The 22,000-nt window shown below is 39.0% G+C and overlaps 1 long non-coding RNA gene across 1 annotated transcript; it reads left to right on the top strand.

Moving 5' to 3' along the window:
* The first annotated feature begins 15,949 nt into the window (after positions 1 to 15,949).
* Positions 15,950 to 16,725, top strand: LOC111095101. Its single transcript, XR_005364059.1, has 2 exons — positions 15,950 to 16,055; positions 16,548 to 16,725. It is a non-coding gene; the product is annotated as an uncharacterized LOC111095101 (long non-coding RNA).
* The last annotated feature ends 5,275 nt before the right edge of the window (positions 16,726 to 22,000 follow it).

Genomic DNA, 22,000 nt, shown 5'->3' with positions numbered 1-22,000 from the left:
GGTTGGCTTTCAGTGCCTGGAAGGAGACCGTTTATTTGCGCTTGGGTTTTGTCCCCAGGTCAAGGCCGGGATTCCTAGAACCTGGGGTTAGGAGTGGGGAGACTGCCTAGTACTTGTAGGGCCAGGACAGTAACTGCCTCCTTGCACCTTAGCCATTCCTGACTCAGAGCCTAAGTTACCTGAAGAGGTCCCCAGGACCCGGGCCAGTTGAATTTAGCAAGATAATGCCGAACGAGCCCAGGCCCTAGTCAGAAGCAAGGCATATCTCCACTTCCCTCTGTTCTGCCAGTAATTCCAACCAGTTAAAAGTAGGAAAGATGTAGTAGGGGAACTGGAAGGCGCCCAGCCTCCTATTGCTGCTGGTTTTCCAAGTTTTCTGAAGGGAAATGTGGATGGTTAGCCTACAAAAGTAGGATGGTCAGTGACCAGAAGGGAGAAGCCCACGTTCTGGATCAGTGCTTTTCAAGAAAGAGAAGGTTAAAAAATAAGCCCAGGTAGTCAGGAAATCCAGGAAGGCACCAGGTGGGTGGAGTGGGCAGTGTCCCTGTAGTAAAACAGGTCAGTTTGAGATGAGAAAGAATGCCCGCAGGGGTGAGGGGAAGAGAGGGGCCCGGCCTTTTCACATCACCACCAAGGTTCTGCAGTTCCTCAGAGAGCTGTAGGAAACCCCATGTTTTATTGAGCAGCTCTCAGGATGTGAGATGCACCTGGAGGTGCAGCTGACTCCACCTCCTTCCATATACTGGTTTGCACAGAAGCTGAGAATTGTTACTGGGGTAGTAGATCCCCAGGTGACTCTAACTTCACCTGCAAGTCTATCCAGCTGTCTTTAAAATAGATCTGATTCAGTTACTATACATCGCATTCATGTTGTGTTCAGTTGATAGACGTTGCATGGTTGGATGTGAATCCAGTCCTAATGTCAGTAAAATGTTCGTAAAAACAACAAAAAATCATGAGTATCATACATACATATCAATCTCAAATTTGCAGTTTGGGTGTAAGCAGGAGCACCATGTCACTGTCACTGTTCACATTTGACAAACTTGGAAAGTCTAAAGCTGGGGGGGGTGGGGAAGCTCTTCAGATAAGAAAGAATCATGAACAAGAAAGGTTTAACAATCCTTTATCTAAAATGTGATGGGCTCTTTAGATTACCATGAGGCTGATTTCTAACCCTGATGTGCCTTCTGGGCAAATTTCACAGTGGAAAACAAAGAAGATTGAGATAGCATGATTTCTAAAGTCCCTTCCCCTCCAAAATTCTAAGTAAGGCCAGGAAATCAAACTTGCTACAACGTTTCAGCAATATTCTCCCGGTGAATATTTGTGTTGCCAGATCAACATTCCCTGACAGTAGATGCTGCATTAGTTTAACACCTAGGATACTTGGATGTTATGTAACAAGATTGGTGGCTACTGTTTCTGTTTAAATAAGAGATAACGTTAGCTAAGGAGGACAAGCCTGGTGCAGTGGCTCAGAGGGAGATCTGAGGACCCCTGCAGGCCTGCAGTGTGTATGCCGGGGACAGGAGAAGGGAACAGGTCGGTAGGACCAGGAGACAATAGAACCAACCAGCCAGCCAAAGGACAACAAAAAAATATTTATTAAGACTGATTATGCCTCCTCCAGTCAAAAGCGCCAACTATGGTGAGTTGCTAAGCGTGAAGGTAAAAGTGGAACAAAGTAGTAGAAGCAACTTCTGTCCCTCTCTGAAAGCAAGCACCTCTCATTGCCCCTAGGTACATATAAACTCAGTCCCTATTACGAACAGAGCTTCCTGCTTGACTCGGATGATACTATTCTGAAGAATCTACAGACGAGAGAATCTGGGACCAATAGAGAGTGTATAAGAATAGATATTTATCCTGTAGGGCAAAAAATGAGATGGAGAGAATGTAGGGAAAGACACAAATTTGTTCAAGTTTAGCCAAAGAGTTCTAAAAAACAACACTTACTGCCAGTAAAAGTAAGAGGCTTGGCAGTAAAAGTTTGAGAGGTTCCTGGCCTCACAGGTCATCAGCTTGGCTTTGTTAATGGCCTGGTACCATTGTCTGTCTGTGAGGCCAAACATTCATTTCCAAAGCCTTAACAGCCATTCTCTCCCAGCATCTTTTCTCTGATCCCATGTTCCCACTGTTGCTACATCCACATTTGATATGTTTACACCTTCCTTTCCCTCACCCCCACACTAATCCATCAGCAGGTCATGTCAGGTCTACTTCAAAAATGTATATTTGTATATTTGTTCCAGACACGTCTGTCTGCTAATTGGAGCCACCAACATCTCTTGCCTAGAGGAAGCATGGCCTCCCAACTGATCTTCTGGCTTCCAATCTGTTCTCTACACGACACCAAATGATACTCTTTCTTTTTCTTTTCTTATTTAAATTGAATTTGCGAATATATAGTATAATACCCAGTGCTCATCACACCAAATGGTACTTTTTCAAAGCAAACTCCTTACAATGGCCCATAAGGCACTGTTAACCAAGTTTGCCAACCTCTCTGGTCTTCGCCTATCGCCGCTTTGCTCGTGCTGCTCCAGTCAAGCTGGCTGCCTTTATTTTCCTCAAATGCACCAGGCCTACCTAGACTGTTATAGTATTTTTATTTGCTGTTCCCTCCACCTGAAACACTTTGCCCCAGAAGGCTGCCTCCTTGCCACTTGGTCCCCAAGTCAAATGCCTCCTTGCGAGAAGCCTCCCTGACCACCCAATCTTCATGCCTCCCTGCCAGTGTACCCTCTGTCATATCTTCTCTCACCTCATATTCTTCATACCACATATCACTCTCTGAAATTACCTTGTTCACGTATTTACTTGTTTTCTGTGTCTGCCCCATCCAACTCTCTAAAGTGTCAACTCCATAAAAGAACCAAGGACCTTGTCTGTCTTTCTTCCTATTGTTTTCCTCATGCTAAGAAGAGTATCTGCCCCTCAACCAATGTTTGTTTGTTCAATAAATGAGTGAACAAATGAATGAATATGCCCACTGCCTCACAACCTTGACCCACAGTTTCCTTCAGTTGGAATGTTATTCTCTCCTTCACCCCTCTCCTCCTCCCTCTACTTTTTTCCCTCTCATCTCAAAGCCTTTTGCTTAATGACTCAGGCCAAAGATGAGATCAAATGTCACTTCTCCAGAGGAGTTCCCCTTAATCTCCCTAGAAAAATTAATTTTTCTCCTCAGTACCCTCATAGCCCTTTATTCATAGCACTGTTATTTCACTCCACACTCTGCACTCCCCGTCAGGAGTTGTCAGTTATCCATCCTTCTGCCAGTTCCTCCTAGGCTAGGACCTTATCAGATGTTCTTTGTGTTTTCAGCACTGACACATGGTAGGCCCTCTCTCAAGGTTTATATCTGAATTGAATCCAGTAGGGATCCAAGTAAGAATGGATAGGGCCTGTCCTCAGAGTATACTGATCAAGATAGCAATCTTACTTTGTAGTATGACAACATTAAACCTGAAACTTCAAGGACATTCTATAATAAAACCTCCATTTTAAAATCACAGTACAATAGAAAGTTCCTGGAGGCTAAAGGCCACTATCATCACCTGGGAAAATATTCCCTTCTGCCTGTGTGGGGAGGGGAAATTGCTCCTCCCAGGCTTAATTTTCCCCCTCCTCCCCCAACAAGTGAAGTCCCATGACATTACATCACGGAAGAGGGCCTGGTGCCATCTTCCCCTGGACAGATCATGGTAACAGTGCTTTGTTTCTTTATGTACAATAAATGCCTTCTCTGATCCTTGTCCAAGTCCCTCATTTTCAGTCATGAAAGTGGCTGATTATATGCTTTTCAGACTGTAAATGGGTAAGTGTTGCACCTAAGCCTTTCTAAACATACTCTCAACAAAACAGCCACCATCATTTATTGTGTACATATTGTGCACAGAGCAGTTTATATTATATCTAGTTATATTTAATCCTCAAAGCAACCTGGAAGATAGGTAATTTTCTCTTTTTTTTTTTTCTTAAAAAGCTGATCTTATAGAATTTGAAATTTGAACCCTGATCTATATGGCTTCAAAGTCCATTCACTTTCTTTCTTCTATGCTACCAAAGAATAAAAATGCTTCTCTCCTGTTCTCTTCAAATATTTCAGTCACCTTTACAAGGAAAGGCATCTGAACATCAAATTACCACACGAAGCCAAACTCTATGTCAAGCTAAAGGGTCTGGAAACAAGAGTTGTAAGGGCTTAACACTTCCAACCTTGAAAATAACAATAATATTTATCTTGCTCCTCCTATGTTCTAGGACCTGGTATAGACACTTTGCATGCATTGTTTCATTTAATCTAATCTTCACAAGAACCTTATGGAGAAAGATGCTACAGGTCTTTTTTTTTTTTTTTTAAGATTTTATTTATTTATTCATGAGAAACACAGAGAGGAGAGAGAGGCAGAGATACAGGCAGGCTCCATGCAGGGAGCCTGATGGTGGGACTTGATCCTGAGATCCTGCGATCCTGCGATCCTGCGTCTCCAAGATCACAGCCTGGGCTGAAGGCGGCGCTAAACCGCTAAGCGCCCCCCCCCCGCCCCGGGGCTGCCCTTTGGCGCGGGGGTGGGGGGGATATTGATTTGAGAGAGAGCAGGCACTGAAGGAGAGGGAGAAGCAGACTCCTGGCTGAGCAGAGAGTCTGACGTGGGGCGCCATCCCAGGACCCCGAAATCCTGATCTGAGCTAAAGGCAGATGCTTAACTAACAGCCACCCACGTGCCCAAAAGATACCATAGTTCTACGTCCCCTAAGCACAGTTCAAAATCCAAAAAGCTCTGAAAATCAAAAGTGAGTTTGACACAGCTCATATGGAACAATAAAAGAGCGGTAGTATTCAATATGTAAAATCTGTAGCGTAAAAAAACGTGACAGGATACAAGCAATTGTATTTTTCTTCCTTTATTTTCACAAGCTACTAATCGCACTCTCACGGAGCTCTTTTTCATTCCCAGTCCTTCCCACGTGAGCTAATCTCAATATTTGTCTAATCAATAGGTTATATCTCCCAATCTGTTGCAATGTTATTGAGGATGTCTCTCTTCTGCACAATTTTTAACTTTCAACGAACTAATATAATAAACCATGGAAGACTTTCCCATGCTCCACCTTCCAAGAAAAAATTGATGCAGCTCATTTGATGGCAAACTTCAACTGACATGAGGTCATTCGTTGGCTTTATTAATCCCATCTAGTATATTCATATGTTTCTCATGAGAATACTAATGCTTAAAGAGCTCACGCTCCCTAGCGTTTTATGTGATATACAGTATATGCACTGAAAGTCCTAGAATTTAAAACATCTCTATCTCAGGGTTTCAAATATGGGATTGAGGACTATGTTATTATCCCTATGTAACAGATGAATAAACTTAAGCTCAGAGATGTTAATTAATTTGCCCAAGGTCATGCAGCTAATCAGAACTAGGATTAAAAATCTTTCTAAAACTATGAAAACAAAATTTGGAACACATATGATAGGTAAAGGCTCATTTTCTGAAGTCAAAGATATGAAGTAACAATTCATGATAGAGGAAAAAGAAATAACTTGTAAAGATATAAAGAATATATTCAATCAATCATAAAATAACAAGAATACATTTAAATCTAAATTATGATGAGGTGTTATTTTTATCCTATCAGATTGTGAGTTAGTAAAACGTTTGATAACATTGTGTTGAAGAAGATATGAAGAAACAGCCATTCGTATGTTGTTCATAGTGAGGTAAATTGGTATGATTTCAATGAAGGGCAATTGGTAAACTCTAAAAAGTAGAAATTGATATACTCAGAAATTTCACTTCGAGGAACTTATTCTTAAGGTACACTCACACATGTGCACAAAAAAATGAATATAAAAGGTTTTTGTAGCATGGTTAGTGTTAGCAAAAACTCTCTTTGGGGAATGTAACTTTGCAGTTGATGAAAGCCCAGATATTTTACAACTCTCTAAAACTGATAATGGGGGATGATTATTTCTTTTGTACCATAGAAGGAAACCTCAAAAATTATTTTTACCCTGTAGTCCATTATCCAATTTTGTATCAAAATTAACAATTTTAGGGGCATCTGAGTTGTTCTGTTAAGCATCTGACTCTTGATTTCAGCTCAGGTCATGATCTCAGTGGGATGAAGCCCCACTTTGGGCTTCCTACTCAATGAAGAGTCTGTTCAAGGATTCTCTCCCTATGCCCTCCCTCTGCTTGCTCTCTCTCTCTTTCTCTCTAAAATAAAATAAATCTTTTTTAAAAAATTAACAATTTTAGAGGCACCTGGGTAGCTTAGTTGGTTAAGTGTCTGCCTTCAGCTCAGGTCATGATCTCAGAGTCCTGGGATGGAGGCCTGTATTGGGCTCCCTGCTGAGCAGGGAGCCTGCTTCTCTCTCCACCTTTGCCTGCCACTCCCCCTGCTTGTGCTCTCTCTGTGTGTGTGTCAAATAAAATATTTTTAAAAAATTAACAATTGTTTTCAGAATTTATTTTTATCCTCTGACTATAATTTTCAATTTTCAGCCTCTCTTTTCTTTTTCTTTTTTCTTTCTTTCTTTTTTTTTTTTTTGAAAGAGAGAGTACATGTGAGGGATCGGGCAGAGGCTAGTGGGAGAGAATCTTCAGCAGGTTCCATCATGCCCAGCATGAGCCCGACTAAGGGCTCAATCTCTCAACCCTGAGATCATGACTTGAGCCAAAATCAAGAGTCTGACTCTGAACTGACTGAACCATTCAGGAACCCCACACATTCTCCTTTAAACCAACTTTGTCATCCTGGTGGGTTATTCATTGTAAGTTAAATAAAACTTGAATATGTGCTTTCTATGCATTGATATTAGAAATATGCTTTTCATCTTTTGAGATTGATGCTTTGAGATAATCTAAATCCATCAATAAAAGATTAAATACATCACAATGCCTCTATACAAAGGAATACTATGTAGCCATTAAAAAAGAGGCAGGTCTATATGTAGATACTCTATGAGGGTGAGGATCTTTGGTTCCCTAATGAACTTAAATACCTAGAAAAGTGTCTGAGCACATAGTAGCATTAATTTACTTCTGGCTGTGGTAACAAGTGACCCCAAAACATTTTTTTCCCTAATTGACATGTAGAGCACTGCTCTAGGCTGAGGGTCACAGGTTAGGTTTAGACTGGCTTCTAGTATCTTCTCATTTAGGGACCACTGATGTACAAAAAGTACATGAAAACATAGGATGGCCCTTAGAGCTTCTACTTAGAATTTCACACTGTCACTTCTACCCACAATCCATTGGCCAAAGAAAATATTACCAAACCCAAAGACAAGAGAGAAAAGTATATTATACCTTCCTTAACTAGAAGAGTCTCCAAAGTCAAAGTAAGATGTATAACCCTATCATGAGAAGTAGAGAACAATATTACAATCTATCACAGTGCTCCATAAATATATAGTGAAAAAAGAATGAACAAATTCCAAGAATTCAGTTTTTTAAAAAAGCATGGTGCAAAACAATGGTATAAATTTTGCCACTGTTTGTTTTAAAATATGTATTTACGTTATATATATATATATAAACACTTTTAAATATATAATATATATATACCTGTATATATAAACACTTTTAAATATATATATATACATAAAACGTAAATACATATTTTAAAAGAGTGTATATATGTATATATATATATATATATACAGGTATGCTTTGATATGCCTTTACTACCTTTAGGAAAATACACAGGAAGTTTGTAACTCTGGTTGCTTCTAGGGAGAAGAACTAAGGGAGGGGAGCTGAGGAAGGAGAGGGAATCTTACCATTTTGTATCATATGTATGCATTACCTACTAAAAAATAAAATAAAATTCTCTGTGGAGGGGGTGCCTGGGTGGCTCAGTTGGTTAAGCATCCAACTCTTGATCTCAGGGCCATGAGACCTGTGTTAAAAAAAAAAAAAAAAGGAAAAAGTAAATAAATAAATTAATTAATTAATTAATTAATTCTCTGTGGAGGAAATTAAAAGAACAACCCAATGCTGTCTGACTATAGAGTCCAAATTCTAAAACTCTGTACTATGATAACTTTAGGATAAAACATGGATCAGAATTCTGTTGTTCTTAATTCAATGCAAATTGTACATGGAATCTCCTTTGTCTCTAGTTCCTGAAGACTTAATTATAACACAGCACTAGTTATAGCAAAATTCCATCTCAACCAATTTTTTAATGTTCTAGAGCTATAATTTTCAAACTCTGTAGAGGGCTTCCCGTTCCTGGGAAGCCCTGTAGGTGAAGTCTCTGAAGAGAGAGGTGCAAAACTAGTTCATCCTGATTCTTTCAACCAAATTAACTCTCTGTTCACCTGTTTTGCTTCCTAGTTTAAATAAAACTGTGTACAGGGCACCTGGGTGGCTCAGTGGTTGAGCATCTGCCTTTGGCTCAGGTCGTGATCTTGGGGGTTCTAGGATTGAGTCCCTCATCAGGTTCCCTACAGGGAGCCTGCTTCTCCCTCTGCCTGTGTCTCTGCCTCTCTCTCTCTCATGAATAAATAAATAAAATATTAAAAAAAAATAAGAGTGGCCATATCCAATTCAGGATTAGGGCATAATTTCTAGAACTATTGTTAAAAGTATTGTTCTAAGAACTACAGTATATTGCTATTGTATCTAAACCTATAAAATATTCTAGGCTCTGAGTGAATGCAGTGTATTATAATCATCTGAAGAATAGCCTTCTTCATTACTGATGTATCCCAGAATGGGAATTCCACAACGGGAGGGTTGACAATGGCGACCTTACTCAGTGCTTGCCTGTCAGCACAGCTTGTGGCACCTTGCAGTTTACCAAGCCCCGTTCAACAGATTTGCAGATTATATAATGTTATAGTATTCAGTTTTCACTTAATTGGCTCTCACAAAATGGACAAAGGCTTAACAAAATTTCTGCAAAGAAACCACAAATTAAATATAATACTAATAATTACAGCACAAGCAAACAATAAAATGGTAGGGCTGACATTTCTCTTACCTTTAATATTAGCTGTCAGCTAATATTCTTCTTGTCAGCTCTGACAAGAAGATGATACCAAAAAATTAAAATTATCTACAAATTATTTGAAAAATGGCTTACATTTTTTTTTTCCTGTTAGGAACACACAATCAGAAAAGAAGTTTGGAGCTCTCTGGTTCAAAAAAGTGACCCCTGGGGCATCTGGGTGGCTCAGTCGGTTAAGCTTCTGCCTTCGGCTCAGGTCATGATCCAGTCCTGGGATCAAGCCCCTCATTGGGCTTTCTGATCAGTGGGGAGTCTGCTTCTCTCTCTGCCCCTCACCTTGTTCGTGCTCTCTTTCTCTCTCACTCTCTCTCAAATAAATAAATAAATAATATTTTTTTAAAAAGAAAGAAAAAATGACCACTGTAGAGCAAGAATTCATCAGTGACTCTTCAACATGATCCAGACAGAAGGTGCTTCAGCCAGAGTCTGGGGTATTTCATTTTACTTAACTGGTCACTCTTACAGAGAGAGACTGAATGAATCCCGCTACTATAACTTGATGGTACCATCTTTTGTGATCACCCAACTAATTTCTCAATCATATCCTTGATTTTCAATTATAATTTATGGCTCAAATGTGGCTCCCAATGTTGTCTTTCTTACAAGTAGAGGATGTACCATCTGGTATTACTGTCTGGTCATTGTGTAATTCAGTTTTGGACTTCTCGTGAGCTTGGTTAATGTGGGTTTATCCCCAAAAGACTGCTCACCTCTAAGTGTTATGACATAATAAGTTCCTGGGTTTGTCAAGGTGATACCGAGACCCTCACAATGGTGACCCTCAGTTCCTCCAGATGACCTCTCCATCTCGTTACTCTTTCTTGGCAGTGGTTGCCAGTAACCTAAATTCTTTCACCAAAAAATCCTGAAGAACAATACAGTTAGGAAACTGGGCCTGTTTCTAAAAGAAGGGGGTTTCTAGCTCTGCGTTACATGAATTCTGTAGCACACCTAAAGTTATTCTTGCTCAACAGCTTTTTCTTCTATGGCCCCAGGCTTTGAACAGTATTAATTCACTAATTTATAAGCTGATTGCTGCTTTGGTCTGTCAGGCACCAAGGCCAAGGATCCCAACAAAGACTCTTCAGAAAGCATGATAGACAAGATAAACTTACCTGCAGAACCAAGTTTACAAAGACCTGGGGCAACCTCTCTGCTAGCCTCGCTGGTGATTGTGGCAGAGTGCTAAATAATTGTATAGCTGGCCGCTGTAGCATTCTCCCTCCCATGACTGGACTCTTCCTTCTTTGAATGAAACTGAAATGATCCATTTCCTTTAGTCAAATGACAGTATCATCAGCTGTCCTAGCAGCTTGGCTGACCAGACTTTTATTTTAGCCTCATTGCCTCATGCTAATATTCCGATTCCAGCGATTTCCAGGAGTGAGGAGCAGCCTATGCAAGAAGGGTCTTGTGGGTCCCATGGAATTGGGCTGACGTTAGATCAATTAAGATGGAAGTTCTCAGCCTTCGTTGCATATTAGAATCACCGGGAGAGCCTTTTTAACAGAGTGCTGACCATGCCCTACTCCTAGCAATTGTAATTTAATTGGCCTGGGGTTGAGCAACCTAGGCATGGATGCCTTTGAAAGCTCCCCAGGTGATAAGTGCAGTCAGTGATGAAGACCACAGACTTGAGATCTTACATTCAAAAGAAGGATTTGAAGCTGACACAATTCTCTTGTAAGCCTTCTGCTCTGAAGTTCCCCTCAATCATCCGCTCACATTCCATTTTGCAATTAGCTCACAGACATGTTTGCAAAAAGCTGCTAAAGTAAAAACGTGTTAATGATACAATGCCACACTTAACAGGTTGCAAGACATTTTCTCACATATTCTTTCATTTGACTCCTAAAATAACCCAATGAGGTAAGCAGGACAGGTATTATTATCCACAATTTTCTGGTAAGGAAATTAACATCCTGAGCTGACTAAGGTTCCAGACTTCTGTTTTTTGCTCAGCACTCTTTTAATTATGCAATACTTACCCCTACAGTGGAGGTTAATAACCTTGGCTGCCAAATATAGCCAGAAAATAATACACAGGAGTCAAAAGCAAAGACTTTAAAGTCAGATGTAAAAATCTGAATTTTAGTTTTGCTACGTACTAGCTTCATGATCTTAAATATATAATCTCTGAGACAATCTTTCTCATCTGAATATAGTACTGGAATATAGTACCAACTTAAGGGGGTATCAGTGAGATATAATAGTTGATATTCTGATTAGATGATTGTGCCACATTTACTTGTTTGTTAGTATAGAAATAATCTCCAAAGATTTTTTTTAAGTACTTGGGCTCCTTTATTCTATTAAATTGTCTTCAGGATCAATTTTTGCTTTTCTTACCTAACACTGCATAAAGTGAGGGGTTTGACTGGTTCATGATGGTGACATTTCTAATTATAGTCACCAAATGATTCCTTTTAGGTCAGAAATCATAATCCTAGCAAATCCACCATTTTCAAAACTTTTTCATTTATTTTTCCAAGACAATGCTTGATCAGATGCTTTTTAAAAAATAAAAAGACTTGGGATACCTGGGTGGTTCAGGGGTTGGGCGTCTGCCTTCGGCTCTGGATGTGATCCTGGAGTTCCGGGATCGAGTTCCACATCAGGCTTCTGCATGGAGCCTGCTTCTCCTCCCTCTGCTTATGTCTGTGCCTCTCTCTGTGTCTCTTATGAATAAATAAATTTTTTTAATCTTAAAAAAATTTTAATTAAAAGACTTAATTTTAACACAGGTAGCAACCTTTTTGACCTTGGCTGCAGCAACTTCTTCAAGACATGTCTCTAAAGGCAAAGGAAACAAAAGCAAAAATGAACTATTGAGACTTCATCAAGATAAGAAGCTTCTGCACAGCAAATAAAACAGTCCACAAAACTAAAAGGCAATCTACAGGATGGGAAAAGATATTTGCAAATAATATATCAGATAAATGGCTAGTATACAAGATCTATAAAGAACTTATCGGGGGAGCCCGGGTGGCTCAGTGGTTTAGCGTCGCTTCCAGCCCAGGGCGTGATCATGGAGACCCGGGATCCAGTCCCACGTCGGGCTCCCTGCATGGAGCCTGCTTCTCCCTCTCCCTGTGTCTCTGCTTCTCTCTCTCTTTCTGTCTCTCATGAATAAATAAATAAAATCTTAAAAAAAAATAACTTATCAAACTCAACACCCCCCCCAAAAAAACCAACCCAGTCAAGAAATGGGCAGTAGACTTGAACAGAGACCTACACATGGCCAATAGGCACATGAAAAAATGTTCCGCATCTCTTGTCATCAAGGAAATAGAAATCAAACCCACCATGAGATACTATTTTACACCATCAAGAACAACTAACATTAACAAGACAGGAAACAAAAAATGTTGACGAGGATGCAGAGAAAGGAGAACCCTCTTATACTGTTGGTGGGAATGCAAGCTGGTACAGCCACTCTGAAAAACAATATGGAGGTTCCTTAAGAAGTAAAAATAGAGGGACGCCTGGGTGGCTGAGTGGTTGAGCTCTGCCTTCAGCCCAGGGTGTGATCCTGGAGACCTGGGATTGAGTCCCACATCGGGCTCCCTGCATGGAGCCTGCTTCTCCCTCTGCCTGTGTCTCTGCCTCTCTCTGTCTCTCATGAATAAATAAATAAAATATTAAAAAAAAAGAAGTTCCTTCTTTCTAATATGATGCAGATTAACAACAGAAACAGGAATTTGGGTCTCCTTCATTCTTATAGAATGAAGGAAAGAGAGCGATCCTGTGACCCAGCAATTGAAATACTGGATATTTATCCCAAAGTTACAGATGTAGTGAAACGATGGGACACCTGCACTCCAATACTCCAATGTCTATAACAGCAATATCCACAATAGCCAAACTGTGGAAGGAACCACGATGTCCTTCAACAGATGAATGGATATATATATATATATATATATATATATATATATATATATATGTATATATATATACACACACACAATGGAATATTACTCAGCCATCTGAAAAGATGAATACCTACCATTTACATCAACATAGATGGAACTGGAGGGTATTATGCTGAGTGAAAGAAGTCAATCGGAGAAAGACAATTTTTTTTTTTTTGAAAGACAATTATCATATGCGGTCACTCATATGTGGAATACAGGAAATATTGAAAGGGACCATAAGGGAAAGAGGGGAAACTGAATGAGGAAAAATTAGAGGGGAAGACAAACCATGGGAGACTCTTAACTCTGGGAAACAGGGATGCCTGGGTGGCTCAGTGGTTGAGCATCTGCCTTTGGCTCAGAGTGTGATCCTGGAGTCCCGGGATCAAGTCCCACATCGGGCTTCCTGCATGGAGCTTGCTTCTCCCTCTGTCTCTGTCTCTGCCTCTCTCTATATATACCTCTCATGAATATCTTAAAAAAAAAAAAAAAAAGAAAGAAAAGAAAACCTCTGGGAAACAAACTGGGGATTATTGAAGGAGAGGTGGAGGGGGTGTAACAGGGTGACGGGCATTAAGCAGGGCATGTGATGTGATGAGCACTGGATGCTATACTGTATGTTGGCAAATTGAATTAGAATTAAAGAAAAAATTAATGTAAACTTTAGAAAAGAAAAAATGAAAGACTTAATTTTGAGCAGTGTTAGATTTATGGAAGAATTAAGCTGAGTACAGAGTTCTCATATAACCCTGCCCCTGTACAGTTTCCCTTTATTAATATTTCATATTAGTGTGGTATATTGTTATAATTTAATGAGCCAGTATTGATGTTTTTGATTAATTTAAGTTCATAGTTATTCAGATTTCCTTAATATTTACCTGATGTCCTTTTTCTTTTCTTTTCTTTTAAGATTTTATTTATTTATTCATGAGAGACACAGAGAGAGGCAGAGACACAGGCAGATGGAGAAGCAGGCTCCATACAGGGAGCCCAATGTGGAGCAGACTTTCCTTATTTTAATGACCTTGACAGCTTTGAGTTCTGGTCAGGTATTTGTAGGATGCCCCTGAACTGGAATTTGTCTGATATTTTTTTCATAATCAGACTGAGAGCATGGAGTTTGGGGAGGATCATGGAGGTAAAGTGTCATTTTTATCACATCATATCAAGGGCATATCTATTAATATGATTTATCAATGTTGATGTTGACCTTGAACACCTGGCTGAGGTCCTGTTTGTCAGGTTTCTCCACTATTGTTACTCCCACTCCCCTTTCATACTGCATTCTTTGGCGGGAAGTCACTGCATACAGCACAATTTTGGAATTTACACACCTGCTCTATAGAATGGAATATCTACATAATTTATGTAGAATTATTCTGCATGGGAGATTGATCTCTTCTTTGTAAATCTTTTGCTGTTACCACCTAATCAAGACAATTAATTATTTGGTGGTGGCCATAGCCCCATATTTTCCAGATTAAAACAATAATGAGGGGATTCCTGGGTGGCGCAGTGGTTTGGCACCTGCCTTTGGCCCAGGGCACGATCCTGGAGACCTGGGATCAAATCCCACGTCGGACTCCCGGTGCATGGAGCCTGCTTCTCCCTCTGCCTATGTCTCTACCTCTGTGTGTGTGTGTGTGTGTGTGTGTGTGACTATCATAAATAAATAAAAACTTTTAAAAAATCCTAGTTTTAAAATAAATAAATAAATAAATAAATAAATAAAACAATAATGAGGTCTAGGGAGACCTCTCGTGGTTAATCAAGGACATAGCTGGCCAACTACACATTTCTCACCTTAGACCACTGACATTCTTTCAATTCAGTGTTTCTCAACCAGAATTTTGCCCACTCCCTCGCCACCCGCCCCACCCCAGCCCTTGGGAGCATTTGACAATACCTGGAGATGTCTTTAGTTGTCACACTTTTTGGAGGAGATGCTACTGACAACTAGTAATAAGAAGCCAAGGATGCTGAGGTCGAGAAGCCCTGTGGTTAGGGGAGTGTACAGGTGTATAAGGTTGTAGCTGTGTTCAAAGGAGTATGTTATAATGGGGTGGGGGGAGACCCTGTTTTATGAAAACAGATTCTCCAATAAAATGTGCAGCTTAACACTGTCACAAGTGACTTCTGAGAACGTGCAATTTCTATTTGGGTCAACCTTGTTCACATGAATACGAGTGGCAAGAGCTCATGCTGTGGAACTGAACAGAAACAAACGATAAATGCTGTTCTGAGCAGAAGTATAGTGGAGAAAGAAACTGGCCTGGGGCCAGATTTGAGATGATTATGTGATAAAACTCTTCATTTCATATAATTTTTTAAAAACTAAATTTTGGGGGCACCTGGGTGGCATATCCGACTCTTGGTTTCTGCTCAGGTCTTGATCTCAGGATTGTGAGACTAAGCCCTGCTTTGGGCTCCATACTTAGTATGGAGTCTGCTAAAGTTTCTCTCTCAGCCCCTCCCCTCTGCCTGCACACACATGCGATTTCTCTCTCTCTCAAAATAATAAATAAATAAATAAATAATAACAAATAAACTAGATTTTGAGGGAAAAAATTACATCCAGTCTATTACAACCACAATCTACTACTTTCAATTGCCCTCCTGTACATATATATTTTTTCATGTTTGCACAATAAATATAACTTATCATATTCCACTTTTTTACTGAATATTGTATCTGAAATATTTTTTCATATCCTTAGAGTCTCCATTAGCTTTTCTAAAGTCTGATAATCCATTTTGAAGGAAAAATATTCTATAGTCATTCTTCTATTGTTAGACAATTATATTGTTTCAAATCATTCTCTTTTCTAACATTGCAATAGTGTTTTTCTTTAAAGTATTTCTTAAAGATATCTTTCTAGGAGTCCAATTCTCAGGGTAAAAAAATGTAAACAGTATATGGCAACACAGAATGGGTAAGAACACAGAATTTGGAATTAAGCAGCCTGGGTTCCAAACTCAGTTCTGTCCATTACCACCTATGTGACTTGAATGATTTACTTAAGCTCTCTGATCCTCTGGAGACTGTGGTAATAATGATGAAACGAAATTGTGTATGCCAAATACATTGTATAGATCATGGTAAATAGAGAAATTACTGTTGTTATTCTGTTTCTTTTTTCTGTTTTCCTTAAGGCTCTTAATATTTATTGTCATAAAAAAATTTATTGTCATGTTGTTTTTCTAAAAGACTACCAGTTTCCAATACCACAGGCAATACAAAACATGACCATTAAAAAAAGTGACCATTTACTACAACTCCCCAAGTCATTTTAAGGTTAGCCTAATTACTAGAAATAACTTTTTATTTTCATTTTTTGTAAAGATTTATGTATTTATTCTAGGGAGAGAGAGAAAGCATGTGTGAGTCAGGGGAGGGGCAAACGGAAAGACTTTCCATTGAACGTGGAGCCCAAGCAGGGCTTCATCTCTCCACCCTGAGATCATGACCTCAGCTGCAATCGATAGTCAAATGCTTAACCCACTGAGCCACCCAAGTGCCCCAGGAATAAGTTTCTATTAGGTTATGTCGCTTTCATGGTAAATTATCTTCCTAAAAATGTAAATCTATAGGTAAAGAATGTTTTGGGATCACTTTAACCAGGAAAAAGTGTGTATAGGGAAGAAAGCGAGAAAGGCCTTGGATTTCATCACTCCTCAGAGAAGTCGCAGTGAAGGAATGTACCTTTTTTTTTTTTAAGAATTTATTTATGTATTTATCTAACTCAAAATGGATGAAAGAACTAAATGTGAGACAAGATTCCATCAAAATCCTGGAGGAGAACACAGGCAACACCCTTTTTGAACTTGGCCACAGCAACTTCTTGCAAGATACATCCATGAAGGCAAGAGAAACAAAAGCAAAAATGAATTATTGGGACTTCAAGATAAGAAGCTTCTGCACAGCAAAAGAAACAGTCAACAAAACTAAAAGACAACCTACAGAATGGGAGAAGATATTTGCAAATGACGTTATCAGATAAAGGGCTAGTATCCAAGATCTATAAAGAACTCAGTAAACTCAACAGCAAAGAAACAAACAATCCAATCATGAAATGGGCAAAAGACATGAAATTTCACAGAGGAAGACATAGACATGGCCAACAAGCACATGAGAAAATGCTCCGCATCACTGGCCATCAGGGAAATACAAATCAAAACCACAATGAGATACCACCTCACACCAGGAAACCATCACACACGGGAAACAACAACTGTTGGAGAGGATGTGGAGAAAGGGGAACCCTCTTGCACTGTTCGTGGGAATGGGAACTGGTGCAGCCACTCTGGAAAACTGTGAGGAGGTTCCTCAAATAGTTAAAAATTGATCTGCCCTACGACCCAGCAATTGCCCTGCTGGGGATTTACCCCAAAGAAACAGATGCAGTGAAACGCCGAGACACCTGCGCCCCAATATTTATAGCAGCGATGTCCACAATAGCCAAACTGTGGAAGGAGCCTCGGTGTCCATCGAAAGATGAATGGGGGATCCCTGAGTGGCGCAGCGGTTTAGCGCCTGCCTTTGGCCCAGGGCGTGATCCTGGAGACCCCGGATCAAATCCCACGTCGGGCTCCCGGTGCATGGAGCCTGCTTCTCCCTCTGCCTGTGTCTCTGCCTCTCTCTCTCTCTCTCTCTCTGACTATCATAAATAAATAAAAATTAAAAAAAAAGAAAGATGAATGGATAAAGAAGATGTGGTCTATGTATACAATGGAATATTACTCAGCCATTAGAAACGACAAATACCCACTATTTGCTTTGACCTGGAGGTACCTGGAGGGTATTATGCTGAGTGAAATAAGTCAATCGGAAAAGGACAAACATTATATGGTCTCATTCATTTGGGTAATATAAAAATTAGTGAAAGGGAATAAAGGGAAAGGAGAGAAAATGAGTGAAAATATCAGTGAGGGTGACAACATGAGAGACACCTAACTCTGGGAAATGAACAAGGGGTAGTGGAAGGGGAAATGGGCAGGGGGTTGGGGTGACTGGGTGATGGGCAATGAGGGGGGCACTTGGCAGGATGAGTACTGGGTGTTATGCTATATGTTAGCAAATTGAACTCCAATATAAAAAATTTTTAAAGAATTTATTTATGTATCTATCATCTATCTATCTATCTATCTATCTATCTATCTATCTATCTATCTATCTATCTATCTATCCATCTATCTATTTATTTGACAGAGAGAAAGAACACAAGCGGGGGGGAACTGCAGGTAGAGGAACAAGAGGAAGGCAGGGCTCAATCCCAGGACACTAAGATCATGACCCAAGCCAAAGGCAGAAGCTTAACTGATTGAGCCAGCCAGGTGCCCCTCATTAGAATCTTCTAAGTGCTTTCTCGTCAGTTGCGTAAACTAGAATACAAAGAAAATAAAACGTAAGAGTCAAATTGATAGCCTCTACTTTTGGTTCTGCATTAAGAAACAAAGGCTTGGGCCTGAAAGTCTTTGCCACCTTCTATGCTAGTAGTCTGTATTTCCAGAGTAAAACAAGTCCCAGCTGTGTGGAGAAATGACTAGTATAAATTGGATACACGTAATAATGAAATAGTATAAATTGGATAGGTGCAGCTTCTTTCTTTTCTTTTTGTCTTTGTTGTCTGTCCTTGAGACCATCAAATTTATATATGCTATCTCTTTTTTCTGACATTTCTAACATCTATACTTTGCTATAACTGTAGAAAATTATAGGAAAATAATCTAACCGCTATTAGCCTTTTAGAGTGTTTGCCACCAGTTTTTTCTATAGATATGTAATTTATTATTTTTAAAATGAAATTTGAATCATGGAATATACAGTGTTATTTCCTGCCTTTTCTATTATATTGTGTAATATTTACCTAGATTTTCAAAAATATTATTTTTATTGGCACCTTATAAATATATTTCATTTAATGATTCCACTATTGTTTATACATTGTGGTCACTTCTAAATTTTCATAATTAAAATCAAAAGGAGGTGAGTGACAGGATGGAATAACTGGATGGCAGCCATTAAGAAGGGCACTTGGATGTAAGGAGCACTGTGTGTTATTTGCAGCTGATGAATCACTGAACTCTACTGAAACTAATAATACACTATATGTTAATTAATTGAATTTAAATAAAATAAAATTTAAAAAATAATTCAATAAGTATCCTTGAACATTTATTTTTTTCATATTAATTATTCCCCCAAAAGAGCGTATTACTTTCCTAGGGCTGCCATAACAAACTACTGCAAAGTAGTGGCTCAGTGGTTGAGCGTGCCTTCAGCTCAGGGCCTGATTCCAGAGTCCTGGGATCAAGTCCCCATCATGCTCCTTGCATGGAGCCTGCTTCTCCCTCTGCCTGTGTCTCTGCCACTCTCTCTTGTGTCACTCATGAATAAATAAATAAAATCTTAAAAAAAAAATAGATCACAAGATCAACATATATAAACAGTTTCAAACTCAGTACATTTTTCTAAAATGCTCTTCAAGGGGCATCTGGGTGGCTCAGTCAGTTAAACATCTAACTCTGGATTTTGACTCAGGTCATGATCTCAGGGTCATGAGATCCAGCCCCACATGGAGCCCACATCAGGCTCTCTGCTAAGCAGGATGTCTGCTTGAGATTCTCCCTTCACCACCCCCAGCCATTCTCTCTCTCTCTCATATAAACAAATAATCTTAAAAACAAACAAACAAATAAATAAATAAATAAGTAAATAAATAAATAAATAAATAAAATATGGTTGCCCATCTGGCTTAGTTGGTTAGGCATCTGCCTTTGGTTAAGGTCATGATCCCAGGGTCCTGGAGTTGAGTCCCGCTCGGGGCTCTCTGCCTGCCGCTCCCCCTGCTTGTGCTCTGTCTCTTTCTTTCTCTCTCTCTCTCTCTCTCTGTCAAATAAATAAAATTTTAAAGTAATAAATAAACAAAAATGCTCTTCAAAAGATCATACCAAATTTATTATTTATAGGAGAGCCTATCTTATGATTCATTTATCAGCATTAAGCATTCTGTTTAAAATCCTAACCAATTCATTTGTTTAAAATGATACATCATTGGTTTAAACGACCTGCATTTGTGAGATTGAACATTTTTTCCACATGCTTATACCTCTCTATTTGTATTTTTCTTCTTAGGCTATTTGTATTTTTCTTCTGTAAATTGCTTATGTAATTTTCCTTTTTTCTATAATACTTTACTGATTCATAAAAGTTGATACAAAAGTGTATTCACCTGTCATCTATCCCAATTATCTATTTCTAAATCTTTTTCTTTTGTTAACTTATCTTTTTTAACTTTTAATTTTTATTGATATATTAAAGTTTATTGTTTCTTTTCCCCTTTATATTTAGAAAGTCATCAATTTTCATTTTTTTAGATATACTTCTTTAAATTCTGGAATTTATTTTCAATATATGGTCTGAGGCAAAACTCCAACTAGATATTTATATCCAGTTTCTTCAGATTATTGATATTATTTCTTTTTTTAAAGATTTTTATTTATTCATAAGAGACACAGAGAGAAGCAGAGACACAGGCAGAGGGAGAAGCCAGCTCCATGCAGAAGCCTGATGTGGGACTCGATCCTGGGACTCCAGGATCACGCCCTGGGCTGAAGGAAGGTGCTAAACCGCTAAGCCACCCAGGGATCCCCGATGATATTATTTCTTATCTGTTGTGATGCACCCTTTATAAAATAGTAACTCATTTAATCTCTTAAAAACTTTATAAATAACTTATTATCCACATTTTATAACTAAGGAAACAGACACAGAGAACTTTAGTAATCTTTCTAAGGTCACACAGCTAGTGAATGGCAGAGATAGACTCTGAACATAGGTAGTATGGCTCCAGAGACTCATTCTTAGTTAAAGTATAAATAAGTCAATATTTGTAAAGAATCTAGAACAGTGCTTGGCACATAGTAAGCTTTGTATAAATGTTTGTTTAATAAATACAATGAAAGTGTCATAGAGTTATCTATCCTAAGATCTGTTTCAAGGATATCTGTTTGTATTCCATTGATTTGTCTTTGTTTCCATTCTAATTTTGATTATTGGCAAAGCATTTTATTTTATTTATTTATTTTTAAGTAATCTCTATGCCCAACGTGGGGCTTGAACTCAAGACCTTGAGACCAAGAGCTGCATGCTCTAGCAACTGAGCCAGCCAGGCACCTCGTTTACCCACATCCACAATTCTTCTGTAACACTTCCTTGCTGGTAGGCCTGCTCATCCTCCCAAATAAACTCTTTTTTCCCTACAATTATGAAAATTTATGAATATAAAGAAAAGTTTAAATAATTGTACAATAAACACTCCACATAAACTTTTCTTTTTAAGAAGTAAGTTCTACACCCAATATGGGGCTCAAACTCCTGATCCCGAAGAGCGAGAGTTGTATGCTCCACCAACTGAGCCAGACAGGAACCCCTCCAGATGAACTTTTCAAAAATTGGTCTCAAAACTCAAATAAAAACAAAAACAAATTAAAAAAAAAACTTTTGAGGATTTGATGGAAACTAGTCCACACTAAGAATTTATTTGATGAAAAAAAAAGAATTTATTTGATGATATAATATCTTTATACTAATTAGTATTCTCCTTTGGAAATATATGGTTTATTTCTCCACTTATTCTTTTTTTTTAATTTTTATTTATTTATGATAGTCACAGAGAGAGAGAGAGAGAGAGAGGCAGAGACACAGGCAGAGGGAGAAGCAGGCTCCATGCACCGGGAGCCCGACGTGGGATTCGATCCCGGGTCCCCAGGATCGCGCCCTGGGCCAAAGGCAGGCGCCAAACCGCTGCGCCACCCAGGCATCCGTCTCCATTTATTCTTAGTAAGCACAAAGCATGTTATCTAGTAGAGAGATGTACTAGTCTTGTGGAAGAATTGTTAATTTCACCCATCACAACATCTATTGAGCATATGCTTATGCCAGGCTCTGAAGATATGGATGAATTATGTGTTTCCTTGGGAAGCTGAAAGACTCTTGGGAAAATAAATAGATGGTCAAAAAATATAAAGCAAAGCAGTATAAC

This window comes from Canis lupus, chromosome 9, assembly GCF_011100685.1.
Source record: "Canis lupus familiaris isolate Mischka breed German Shepherd chromosome 9, alternate assembly UU_Cfam_GSD_1.0, whole genome shotgun sequence".
NCBI lineage: Eukaryota > Metazoa > Chordata > Mammalia > Carnivora > Canidae > Canis > Canis lupus.
Note: the sequence above shows the minus strand (reverse complement) of the source record. Positions and strands in the feature narration are given on the sequence as shown.